The sequence below is a fragment of the Lathyrus oleraceus genome, chromosome 3 (assembly GCF_024323335.1).
Source record: "Lathyrus oleraceus cultivar Zhongwan6 chromosome 3, CAAS_Psat_ZW6_1.0, whole genome shotgun sequence".
Lineage (NCBI taxonomy): Eukaryota > Viridiplantae > Streptophyta > Magnoliopsida > Fabales > Fabaceae > Lathyrus > Lathyrus oleraceus.
In genome coordinates, this window is record NC_066581.1 from 36,312,207 (window position 1) to 36,326,449 (window position 14,243).

The following is a 14,243-nucleotide window of genomic DNA, read 5'->3' on the forward strand; positions in this document are numbered from 1 at the left end:
CGCAATATTTGAATGCAAAAAGGTCCATTGATTTATTGAATGTGAATATGCTTATAAAAATGACAAAACATTTAACAAAATTTAATACATTAAAATAAGCAATAACAATTACTCCTGACTAAAGGAAATCAGGATAGTGTCTTCAACCTTCCAATTATTGAGTCCTTCACCAATTGTTGGGAAAATCCAGCTATCCAGGTCGCAATCGCTGTCAGCATCTTCCACAGCATTGACAGTCTCGTCATGGTTAGGCAGAGGGGCAGTGATGTCATTAGGAGTCTCCGGAGGATCAGAGGTAGCCGCCTGTATCTTTCCACTTCGAATGCCCCGTTCAACATGCTCACCTGTCAATATAAGTTCAGTGAAACCTGATGAGGAACTTCCCAATAGATGGCTGTAGAATGGGCCAGTCAGTGTGCTCATGAACATGTCCACTAATTCTCGATCAGTCATGGGGGGTTTGACTCTGCCAGCCAAATCTCTCCATTTTTGAGCATATTCTTTGAAGCTTTCTTTAGATCCCATAGTCATATTCTGCAACTGTAGCCGAGTAGACGCTAATTCAGAATTATACTGGTAATGCTTGTAGAAAGCTGTCGCTAAATCAGTCCAGGTGCGGATGTCAGTGCTCTCGAGCTGATAGTACCATTCTAACTGTGTGCCAGACAGACTCTCTTGGAAGAAATGGATCCATAGTTTCCTATCAGTGGTATACGGCTGAATCTTTCTCACATAAGCTCTCAGATGCATCTGAGGACAAGATGCCCCATCATATTTAGTGAAAGCGGGGACCTCGAATTTGAGGGGAATGATCACATCAGAGACCAGACCCAAACTTTCGAAATCCAGACTGGGCGCCTTCTGACCCTCCATAGCTAGCATACGTTCTTCCAGCAACTTGTACTTGCCATCTCTTGGAGAGTACCGTTCATTTTCATAATCTTCATCGTCGTCCTCAGGGTTGAAGAGGTCAACATTCTCCTCTGCTGAATCATTCTCTGTCTCCTCTCCTTGATCCTTCGGAACTCTAATCTTGACTTCTGTAACCTGTCCTTTAAGCCTTCTTCCCGGGTTAATGTAACTCACAGGTTTCTTGTCTTTTTTCTTCTCGAGCAAGAGAGCCTTCAGTTCCTCCTGCCCCTTGGATAAGTTCAAGATCATCTCCTGGAATTGGGCATTCTGAGCCTGGAGATCTTTGACAGTTTGTTCGAGGTCCATTTTTCTGTTTAGAAGGAAGACCGTGAGAACATTGATCTTTTAGAGTACCTGTTATGCAATGTTATGTTATGCTATGCAATGTATGAAATGTTTTCAATGTTTAAAGTCCTTGAAAGGGTTAGTACAATGCCATGATGTCATGATGTTATGATGTTATGTAAATAACAAGCACAAGCAAGTCACACAATCATCATTCCTAAGTTTTAAGGCTTGCATGAGTTCCAAAGGTAAGTACCCTCCCCTGAAGTTTAGTTGATTCATCCTGTCCTACAAAAGTAACCAGGTTCTAAGGGATCTCAAAATCATTGGTCCTTCACAAGGGTGGTTGTTCAGTAGGCAACTTACTTGCCAACCAAAACCCTCCAAGTTTAGGATCTCAATGAGTGTAGTATCGAGTATCAACCAACTTCAGTCTTCACCAAAGCCGGTTATCTCACTACTTTCTAAAGGCCAAGATGGGATGACTAGGATTCTAAAAGTCAGTTAGTGTATTGACAACATATGGCAGCCTCATATTATCCTCAACTTGCTTAAGGAACATAAGCACCAACCAAGAAGTCACACTAACTATGGCCACCAGATCAACCATATCGATATACGCCGTACAGTTTCCTTGGTCTATTGCCATTTACCTAAGGTACACTAGATCCGGGTTAGGGTCTTTCACACATAAGAGCACCCAACAGATAAGTATAAAGCAAACAAGGCAAACAATTTTAAAGTGATCTAATTCCTAAGGGTACCCCTCTTTTATTAAATCCCCAGCAGGGTCGCCCGTTCTGTAACACGGTGGGAGAACTGACTTTAGTTAAATGTTGCGGATAGCAAGAGTCGCCACTGACTTTTATTTTATCCAAAAGGAAAGGACATAAAAGAACAGGAAAGACCTTAAAAAGATTTTGAGTTCGGGGGGCAGGTTATACAAAGGGAAGGTATTAACACCCTTTATATCCATGGTTATCCATGGGCTCTTAGTTACTTAGCTCACTTTGTTTGTTTGCAAGAGTGTAGTGTGTGATTAGAAAAATTTCTTTAAGTACTTTGTAATGGCCCTCGTATGGGTGTATACAAAGCCTAGTTTAGAAATTGTGAGGTGTAAAAGTAATTTTGAAAAGTGTGAGTAAGTAACTATGAGATACCTACCCTAGATTAAGTCTTTCGTGTTCTCGTATATTCTTTCAATGGTAAGACTGTCCCCATTATTAAGGAATAGGTAGTCATTACCTTGGATGTGTTTAAGGGACGGGCATAGGGTCATCGTATGGTCAATGAAGGCAACATAAGGGGTGTCTTTAGCAACTCGTAGGGACTATCATCATATTTACCGAAGGGACAAGATCATTATATCGTAGGCAACCTCGTAGGGACTTGATCTTTTAAGTTTATAGGGACTTGATGATTTTTCTGTTTGAAGGGACTTTGCTTAAGACACCCCTATTTTCGAGGGACTTGACCATTTAAAGAAGGCAACCAAGAGGAATACCCTAGGAAGTACAGATGGCGATCAAAGATCGACCTACGTGTGTGAGTGTTATTTTTCAGATATTTGTCTTGAATTTAATTTTCTAAGTTCAATTATTTACAGTTAGTTTTTTGCACTCCCTAAATTACTAACCACGCAATAAATATTTACAAAAATAAAAGCAAGAAAAATAAATTCCTAAACTATTACATGGCTATGGGACAAATACATAATAATCAGGCGAGAAAGAATAAATTTACAACCTATACATTTGTTCCTAATATTATAAATAAAACAAAATTAAAATAAGGAAAATAATGAAGAAAAAATAGAATAGATAAAAGAAAATAATAATAAAATAATAAATAAACAACGGTAATAAAGCAATAATAAAATAACAATAATAATAAAGTGATAATAAAAAGGTTAGAATTTTAAAAGAAATTATTTTAGGTTAAACAAGTTAGATTTTTTTAGAAGTTATTAGAAAAATATGAGTTTAAAATAAATTAGTAATAATAAAAGAATTTAAGATACATTAATGTACAAATTATAAAATAAAAGAGTTATATGAAAAATATTAAGTTAGTTATTTACAAAATAAATAAAGATTATAGAAAATATCAAATTATTAGATTAATAGGTTTATTATTATTATTCAATTAGAAAAATTGTCAATTAGATTTTATTTACAAAATATATAAGGATTTATTATTATAAGTAAGTAATAAAAAAAAGTTATTAAAATAGTTAGTATATTTTGTCGCTGTGGGCCGAGGAGAAAGGCAACAAGAGGATTGTAACATCATAAAAGCAAGTAGATCAACGTCTTTCCAATATACAACATAGGTTTTGGCAATGCAATGTGGTTGGGCTCTCATGTCCATCCGAATAAATCATCCTTTTCGCTGAAGTAATTGCCTGCTAGACAAGAGGATAACAAGTTCAAAATTCTGTGTTAATGGCAGAAAATAAAACCCTAATTATTACAACGCTTTGGTGCAGTTACATAATAAAGATGACGAAAAGTAAAACTGAAAATATTACAAGTTAAAACTTAAAATATTACAAGGGCGAAGCAGTTACAGTGTATGAATAATATAAATATGAGCGAAAATAGGAAATAATAATAAGGTTTGTTAAGGTTTAAGAAAAGGTTTATGGTTGAGAGGAAATAACACGGTTAAAGTTTTAGGTTTGAAATTTAGAGTTTGTGGCGAAATTGTCAGGGTTTAGGAAAAATCAGGGTAGTTAGTTATGAAAAAAAATGTGCAGATCTAAAAATATGAATTAAAAAAAAAACAACGGCGTTGCTAGCGCAAAATTGCGATCATCGCAACTGGATCGGATAACACAAATGTCACGCCTCATACACGTATATGTGAAAACGGCGTATTGACACGATCCGATCCGAAAACATAATCAAATTATAACATAAAATAGAAATATATATCAACAAAATAGATAAAGTATATATCATATATAAACTATTACCGAGCTGTGTGTACGATAGTATAGATCAGCCACTCTCAGTTTCTCTTTTTTTGTTCTGTCTTTGTTCCTCCTCTATCAGTCATGCTAGTAAATATATATAGGAACAAATTAGGTTAATGATAATGGGCCTAAGTTTATTTTGAAACCCAATATTAAATTAAAACCGAATAAAGTTAAATAATTAAAATAGTTAAAATTAAAATAAAAACTAATTAACCTATTTATTTATTCTAGACCCAATATTAAATTAAAACCGAATAAAGTTAAATAATTAAAATAGTTAAAATTAAAATAAAAACTAATTAACCTATTTATTTATTCTAGACCCAATATTAAATTAAAACCGAATAAAGTTAAATAATTAAAATAGTTAAAATTAAAATAAAAACTAATTAACCTATTTATTTATTCTAGACCCAATATTAAATTAAAACCGAATAAAGTTAAATAATTAAAATAGTTAAAATTAAAATAAAAACTAATTAACCTATTTATTTATTCTAGACCCAATATTAAATTAAAACCGAATAAAGTTAAATAATTAAAATAGTTAAAATTAAAATAAAAACTAATTAACCTATTTATTTATTCTAGACCCAATATAAAAATAAATAGACTAAAAAAAATAAAAGTCGGGCACCAAAATGCTCGAAAAAATAAAATGAACACGTCAAAATAATCAGCGCGAAATAAATGACTCGGAAAAAGTTAATTTGACCAGTTTGTTTGTAAATTCCGAGACATTATTCCGGCTAATATTAAGACAAAAAAAATGTTATGCTATGAAGATGATGCAAATGAATGTGAAACAAAAAAATTGGTTAGAGTTAAAAATAGAGGGCAAGTTTTGGGGTGCAACAATAAGGATCAAAACGCCGTAGTTCGGCTAAAAGATTTCCAAAAAGTGAGTGGATTGATTTTAAACAAAAGCCTTAAGGTCTTTCATTATCAACGGGAGAACACTCAACCTGAACGAACAATCCACCATGTGAGAACAACTTCAACACGCTAGTGAGGGGTTAACCCTATAATAAGCATGGAAGTCTTACAATTCAATCACTAAGGATGTGGTGAGATTTACATCAACCACTGTGATAATTCAGATCTATGGCTAATGCATGAAAACTTGATTAAGAAGTGGACAAGGGCCACAAAAGCAATTGAGTGGGTTGAATTAACCAATTAGAATTATTCACAAAATAAAATCAAAGTTGACATTAATGTTCAATTCAGAAGAAGTATTGTGAAAATGAAGTTTGAAAATCAAAGGCTTAAGGCCTAGGTTTCTAGTTTTGAAAACAAGTGAAAATGTTTGCATAAAAGTTTTCTGGTTTGGGTTACAAATGCAAGTGGAGGTTGTAAGGAGACAAAAGGTGGGGATGGGGAGTAAAACTTCATTGGGAGTTCCTCTCTTGAGATCATATATAGATGATCCAAGCAAGTACCATCCTTTGGAATAGGCAACAAAGCAATAAGCAAGTAAGCAAGCTCAAAGGAGCAACAAAATTGGAAATGGATGGCCAATCAATGGTCTTATATCCAACTCCGAAAACAAATGGGAAACGGAGTGCCAATCAAGGGTCTTACGTCCAACTCCACAAAGCAACATGGGAAACAGATAGCCAATCAATGGTCTTACATCTGACTCCATAAAAGAAGCAAAATAGGAAACAGATAGCCAATCAATGGTCTTACATCTGACTCCACAAAGAAACAAACATAGGAAACAGATAGCCAATCAATGGTCTTACACCTGACTCCTCAAAACAAGACAATATAGGAAATGGAGTGCTAATCAATGGTCTTATATCCAGCTCCCCAAAAGGAACAGGAAACAGATAGCCAATCAATGGTCTTACATCTGACTCCTCAAACAAAACAAATAATAAATGCAAGAGCAAAATGCAAGCAATATGTAAAAGCAACATGAAGGATGCACAGGTAAGCAAACAATCAATCAATTATCACACGCTATACACAACCAAGAGGCTCATACAAAGCTGGGCTTTAGTCAAGGGGTCATATCGACCTTGACAAACAAGCCAGATACTGGAATGGGTGTTAAGGCTCTTAACCTCTGACATTGACCGTCAGGGTGAGCAGATGAAATGGGAGATGAGGGTTAGACCTCATAGCTCTTAACCCTGGCCTGGGTGAGCTTGAATCAAAGAAGGTGTGGGAGTCCAAAATGAGGAACTCTATTCCACAATGACTGACTCTATATACAAGATTTTGGGTGTTTATTCAAATGCATCAGCACGTGGTGCGAGCAAAGTGAAAGACTCAACTGAATAGCAGGGGATGGATTGCACATCCCTTCTATCTGCCAATGCCTCTTCACTTAGGAGGTCTTAATATGTAACCATGCCTCATTGAGGTCTTTTGCACAAAATTAAACAATCAAGAACATGGTCTCTTAAGGAGGGCTTCAGACAGGTGCCTGCCAAAGATAGCAGGTCTTCCAGACTACATGGAGTTAAAGAGATTACCTAAGTGGTATGCCAACCACAAGCAAAGAAAAGCAACTCAAGTAATGAGTTAAAGCTACTAAAGTTCCTGTAAGAAAATCAAACAAGTCAATATTCACATTCAGACAAACCAAACAGACAAGTCAACAGTGAGACAACCAATATACACAATGTAAGTCAACAACTCAAGTGAGTTAGCCACCCAAGGACCTACAACACAATCAACATTAGTTAAACAAAGCAAATTGTATCTCAAGTAAGGAGATCACATCATCCATTAGGACTTATGGCATGAACCTGAAAGGCAAAGCTCAAATTGTGAGTTCAAACCCCTAGGGCAAAGCCTAGGGTCAAAGGTGAGGTAAAAAGTCAAAACAGCAACCAATATTCAACATAAAGCTCATTTAAACAATCATGAACATGTCTTAAAAAGGACCAAGTCAAAAGCATCAAGCAAAGTCATGTAGTGAGCAAGAGAAGACAAAGGCAATTTCAAAGCACACAATTGATCATTAAGAATCAAAATTCCATATTAAAATAGAAATGACTCAAACAATTCTGGAAATTTTTATGTGCACACAATATGTCAAGCATAATCATCATGTCAAAAATTGTAAATAGAGAAGCTCAATTGACCTAGAAATGAAAATGCACAAGTATGACATCAAATTGTGTGACACACATTGTCACACAAAAGTCCATGTGTCTAAAACAGAAATGAAAAATGAGAAAAATGCACAATCAAGCCTCAAAGGTCAAGCAACATGTTGGGAATCATCATACAAAATTTCATGGCAATTGGATCATTATTGAGCATTTCACAATAGAAAGAATGAAGCATAGTACATTTTGCACACATGATCAATCAACCAATCACAATTCAAATTCCAGAGATGATAAAATCATGAAATCATAACCAAAAAATAATAGACAAACACATGAACATGTAGCAAAAAATTGGGAATTAATTGGATGTGTTTTCAATTTTTAATGATTTTTCAAAGTTGGATAAAATGTTTGAAATAAATGAACAAATGCACATGATGAAATTGGAGGGAAAGGCAAAGATGTGATTAATTTGAAAAATGTTGCCAGGCAGAATCGAACCATGTAGCAATTCAAATGAGGCGCTGAAGTAAACAAAAATCCAGAAATGCAACCAGTGGGAATCGAAGCGAGGGAATGGATGAAACACTGTAGTTTCATTAATGTGTTGGCACGTCCAGTCACCAGTCAATGCATATGTGGATTGGTCAAGGAAATCTAGGCCAATAGAAAGGCCAAAAGGCAGCACATGTGGCGCATGACTAGGACAAAAACCCTAGCATCTCAATTAAATGCAGACGGCGGAGCGCGCGGCCAGGCAAGGAGGAAACCACCGTCTTCTTCATGAAGACGGTGGAGGAACAATATGAACTCCAGATTCGCATAAAATTTACATCATCAGAAAGCTCTTGCTACGTACATTACAGATCGAGCATTAACTAAGGCTAATTCATCATGTATCAAGAGAATCGATCAAAAACATTTTGACACTCAAAACTTCAATTCACCATATCTCAGCCAATACTCAACCATTTCACATGAAATTTTCATCAGCATGCTCAGCAATCAAAGCTCTACCACATTATGCACATAAAATCAGCAATTAAGAGACTCGAAAAACCTACCTCTTGAAGAGCAGTCGCTGAAATCTGTGGATTCAAGGCTTGGCAAGTATCCAGATCTACTCCTGAGATGATGTTATGAAGCTTTATGAATGAATTGAGGCTTGCAGATGCTTGGATCTAGCTCAAAAGTCAGTTTCCATTGCTATGTTCTTGAGCTTCATATGCTTGATTTCCACTCGAATCTTTCAAACCAAAGCTTGATCTGCACTAAATGAGGATCAGAGAACAAGAATATGCAAGAAAATCACTAGCTTATGTGAAGAAAATTCGAATTTGGATTTGAAGAAAATTTTGGAGGGAAGAGAAATTTAGATCTAGAATGAGCAAAAAACCCCAAAATTCTGTTATGCTTTGGTTTATATATGCTCTACTAATCACATCCAAATTAGAATTAAGCATGGTTTAATTGAGATTAGTGAAAATGGGGTGCATGACCAAAAATTGAAATTGTGAGGTGCATGGAGCATTTGGACGTGAACAGTAGAATGTGCATGATCAAATTCACTTAAAATCTTCCAATGAACACAATGGCAATGGTATTTTATTCATACAATGCACCAATTTTAAATTTGTCATTTTCCCTCCAAAATGGGCATGAAAGAACAAATGATTATGTGATGAAATTCCAGGCAATGTAATGAATGATTTGGAAAATACATGTCATGAGAAACAAAATGCAAAAAGAGGCACTCATTTTGGAGTTATGAGTCAAAAGTTATGGCCTTTTGAAGTTCCATGTACACTTGGCAATGATTGGATCATATCTCCTCAACCATTCATCAGATGCTCATGATCTTGGACTTTTTGGAAATGGGAGAGAGAGATCTTCAACTTTCATGTTGGACAAAAATTCATTTGAAGCTTCTTTGATGTTGGAAAGTTGAGTTGAAATTGGACTGAAAACTTTCCATTTTTGGAAACTTGAAATTACAGGTCACTTTCCATTTTGGGAAACTTTTGCTCTGACCTCAAAATCTTCAATATGGATGTTTGACATGATGAATAAGCCTTGTCTCAACATGAATGGGATGAAGAAACTCAATTCTCCCACTCAAAGCCTTCAGTTGACTGAATGGTCCTCAGATGACTTGAAATTGCCTGATGAACTTGGGCCTCAACCACTTGGGGAATTTGCTCCAAAATGAACCTCTAGCTCACGTAAGCTCAAAATAATGATCACATGATCCATATCTCAATGGAAAACCTCATCTCCTGCACAAAGGATTCACTTGAATTGCCTTGACTTGTTGACTGCTTAAGCTTCAAGACAAATGTTAGATGACATATTTTTGTACATTTTTGGTTAGTGATTAAAAGAAAAGCAATGATATACAAATGCAAGCAATGCTTGGTGATCAAGAACCACTCTCAAGAAAGATCCCACCCACAGGGAAAGGAGGCAAGGTGTCCAATGATCCTTGAGGTTTATGCAATGCTATGCTATGATGCCATGAGGGATCTTAGGGACAAAATTGGGGTCTTACACATGTCTTCGAGTTATCTAAGATATATATGAAGGTTTATTGACTGGTGGACATAGGATGAAGAGACAGGCAATTTCTCCATTACAATAAGATTGCACAAAGGTTCAACCTTAAACCTTATTTTTTAAACTTTCATTTAGGATGTACTCAAGAAACATATTTAAGAGTTAGCATCGAGATTTATGTTTTTTTACATATGACATAATCATATTTGGAAAGTTGAAGGAGTATATAAGAGATTCAGAATAATGATAAAATAATTGATTCTTATATATTATTTTGGGACTGTTTGTTTTAAATTTAAAAAATAGATTTTATTTTTTGTATTTTCAAAAAAAAATTTTATAAAAAATATTTTTCAAAATATTACAAGTATTTTTGAATTTGTTTTTTTGAAGTTGAAAAATTAATTTTGACATCCTATACAGTATTGAAGATTAAAGCACGTTCGAAATCGCAATTTTTTAAAAAATTGTATCTTAAAAAAATAATTTTTATAAAAATCTATTTGAAATAGTTTCAAAAATAAATGATTTTTTTTTTAAATTTTGATATTCAATATTTTTTAACAAAATAATAAAATACTTAAAATAACATTCTTAGAATAATTAGTCAAACTAAAATTTTACTTGAAATTTAAAAATAAAATATTTGTAACATTTTCTACAAACAAAAATATATTATATCATAAAAATCATTTAAAAAAAGCTGAAACAGACAGATCTTTTGTATCAAGTTAATAAATAAGAGAATTTCTTAGTGCATCCTATATGTTTTGTAGACACTACGTGAAAATACTTAAATGCCCCCGGATTTTAAAGATGCATCTTCGATAGCACTAAATTCTCAATTAACCTTAAAATATTTCGAAGACGCATCTCCGTTTATTTTACGCAGATGTATCTCCATAATCTATCAGAACAGAATAGTACACATTATATTTTGTTCACGTGTATTTAGATAAAGATTTAATCAATACATTCCATATAAACCATACAATCCATATGCAAAAAAAAATGACGTATATAAATCCATATGGTCCCACTGCCATATATAAATAAAGTCTAATACAACGATAAAGTAGAATGAGGTGAAAATAAAATATAACCCACAATACAACTACTATATAATACTACACTACTATGTATGTCAGACTACATCTCCTCTGCATGCTCTGCCTTCTCTGCCTGCTCTATCTCCTCTACCTCCTCGGCCATCAATCCTCCCCCGTCCTCCGGTGCTGTCTCCCGTACATCAATATCCCATGTGCCTCCTTCATGATGGCATCTAGGAACTACCTTACATCAGACCCACCAGGGAAGATACCTCTGTCAATGTCTGTCTGCATAATCTCTATTATACGATGAAATCTAGGAAAGACATCCTCATCATGATCTAATTGTGCCTGCTCCTCCTATAGTATCTCCTTATGAGATGGCTTTCGTGGATCTCTTGGAGCAACATTCACCATATATGGACGTGTCACCCTGAAGAGCCACCTGATATACCCGTCGATATAGCTCCAGTCACTCACGACTATGGTACTCTGTGCCTCCTCCGATACTAGATGACTATCATAATCATCAAACCTGTCATTCATATATCTATGTGTCAAAGCAGGAGGAGCTGATACAACATGGTGTCTGGAATGGTTTGAGTGAAGCCGAACTGCTACATCATGCGCTCAGGAAGATGAGGAGTAGTGAGACATGATCCACATGCCAACCATCTAGGGTATATCACTATCTCGTCAAATGGTCGCGTCTCATGGTGATCGACATAGCTGTTGAAGTGCATGTCCTCTGCAACCAAGCGGTCAAGATACAATATAAATGGCTATGTTGTCTGGTTCCCTCTGAGCGGGGAAAATGAAGTAGCACGGGGAATATCCTCAATGTAAGTCGATACAATCTCCCAGCCGAAGATGCACAGGAAGTGCTAGAGGATCCAAGCTTGAAAAGTTTGGAACACACGAATCATAAGTAATGATGTTGTAAATATGAAATGAAAATGACACAGAAAGATCAAAATATAAATAAATATTACCATTATTAGTGTGATGGTGCATGTGACCTACTTCATCTTCCACCTACAACCCTATGATAACTTCGAGTACAGGTAGACCAAATAAGCACCCCCAGTTATTCTCATGGATCCGCTTAAAATCCTCGAAGTACCATAGGTATATGACATTTATAAAAGTGAAACTCTTGTCCATAAAAATCACAATGCCAACCAAATATAGCAGGTATGCTCTCATAACATGTGCGTTGTGGAGCCCCACCCGCTCATCATCACATATAACATGATGTGTGCCCTGGAGCTCATATGCATATACCTTTTTAGGGTATTCAAACCTAGCATGAGCCTCTCTGGTCCTATCCAACTCCTCCTTCGCCTCTGTTGGGCCAGCCCCCAGATAGTCTACCATCATCTCGAGTGCCTCGTCTTTGGTAATCCTCCCATGATCTAGAAGTCTGTTAGTTGACCAATTTTGGCTAGGGAAGAAAGCCGGTTTCGACTAGGGAACTTTTCGGAGCATCCTCCACAGGATGGTGGACGCGCCCATAGGTCGACACTTGCAAGCTTCGGTCGAAGTTGAAGGGCTTGAATGGTGAAGGCAATCGTGGGCACTCAAAGAACATGGGTAGTTATTTATCAAAATGTGGGAAGTGGACCGGCGCGTGGCATCATGAGATGGTTTTGTAACCTCCAGACGGTTATTTTCAATTAGTATTTAAGCCAGTGTTAGGTGAGACTCTATAGGTGGCATTTCAGTAGGAGTAAAACTTGAAGTATCAAAGCATTTACGAGAAAAGAGTCAATCTCCTCACAAAAATGTACTTTGCCTCCATTTTACATTTACACGTCATTTAATCTTACCAAATTTACCTTTATTTTCTTTCTTTATCATTCATACGTTCCCTTTTCGCCTTACTTTTATCACGTTCCTAACTCATCAAGAGTTGCGTTTACACCTTTTTAAACCCTTTAGAGACATTGTTTACCAAAAAAACATACGCTCAAACACTAAGTCCAGGACTTTGTAGCCGGTCCTACAAGTAACCCTCTTATAGGAAGGCTAGAGATTATTGACAAACAACAAATTGGCACACCTGGTGGGACATCGACAGTGTTAAGTGTATGCGATTGTGCAATGGAAAAATCACGTCTCCTAGACCCCACGAAGAAGCATCTTCGGCGGGAGATACACCAACGCTCCAGGCTGCCGATATCGGCTCTAACGTGGTGTCGACGGTTTCGACAGTGTTTGTAGGGCCAATTCTGACGCTATGTCAGCCACAAACGCCGACACCAACAACCATGGGAACTATTGGGCAACATATGCCCAGTTTCACGGTCCCCGTGCACAGAATGTTGGGAAAGCCGACTGAGTTTATGGAAAATATGCATAATCTCGGTTCGACTTACAGCGATACCTCATCATCACTATTCCCTCTCTACCAGGGGTTTGGACCTTTGGCAACCCCATTTGGTTGACCCCCAGGTTTCAGATTGACGTCCCAGTCAGACCTAACTTTTACGTCAAGTTCTGTCGTCGTTATGAGACAATAGATGGACGAAAGTAACCATGAAATAATACACATGCTAACTCAGCAAATGGGTACCATATTGAGGCCATTGATCCAGGATTCGACGCAGACTTACCAACAGCTGGCAACCCAAATGACAAGGATAGGAGATTTTTTGGGAGCCCCAAGGGCTCAGGTCCGTCGGAATCCTACGCCTCCTCCTCGACCAGAAACACCGGTTCGACAAGAGGAGTTGACGAATGATACCGTCGAACAGGAATATCAGGAATTCAAGCAGATCCAAGGGTGGCATGAAGGCCCCCCGTGGTACTGGTTAACCGTAACCAGGATCCTGATCAGGTGGTCCGACAAGTTCGACACGATGCAGCCATGGGGGAACAAAACCTAGAGGCTATCGTCGAATGCATCATAGTGAGAAACGGAGTAAGTCCCTGCCTACAGCGGATGACCTACTCTTCTCCTCTACCAGATTTTGTCTTACAAACAGAATTGCCTAGGGGATGGAAAGTCCCGAATTTTACCAAGTTCGCTAGGGAACTAAAGAATCCACCGTCGAGCACGTGGCCAGGTACAAGACCAAGGCTGGCGACATAGCGAACAATTATGACTTGAAGTTAAAATATGTCCCAAGTTCTCTTACAAAAAACGTGTTTACATGGTTCACAATGCTACCTCCACAATCGATCCAAACATGGACATAGTTAGAGAGATTGTTCCATGAACAATTTTACATGGGACAATTGAAGATTAGCCTTAAAGAACTAGCTAGAGTTAAGCGAAAGGTTGCTGAGTCAGTTGATTAGTATCTAAGCAGGTTTAGACTACTGAAGGCACGATGCTTTACTCAAGTCCCTGAACAAGAACTAGTCGAGATGGCGGCTAGGGGTCTAGAT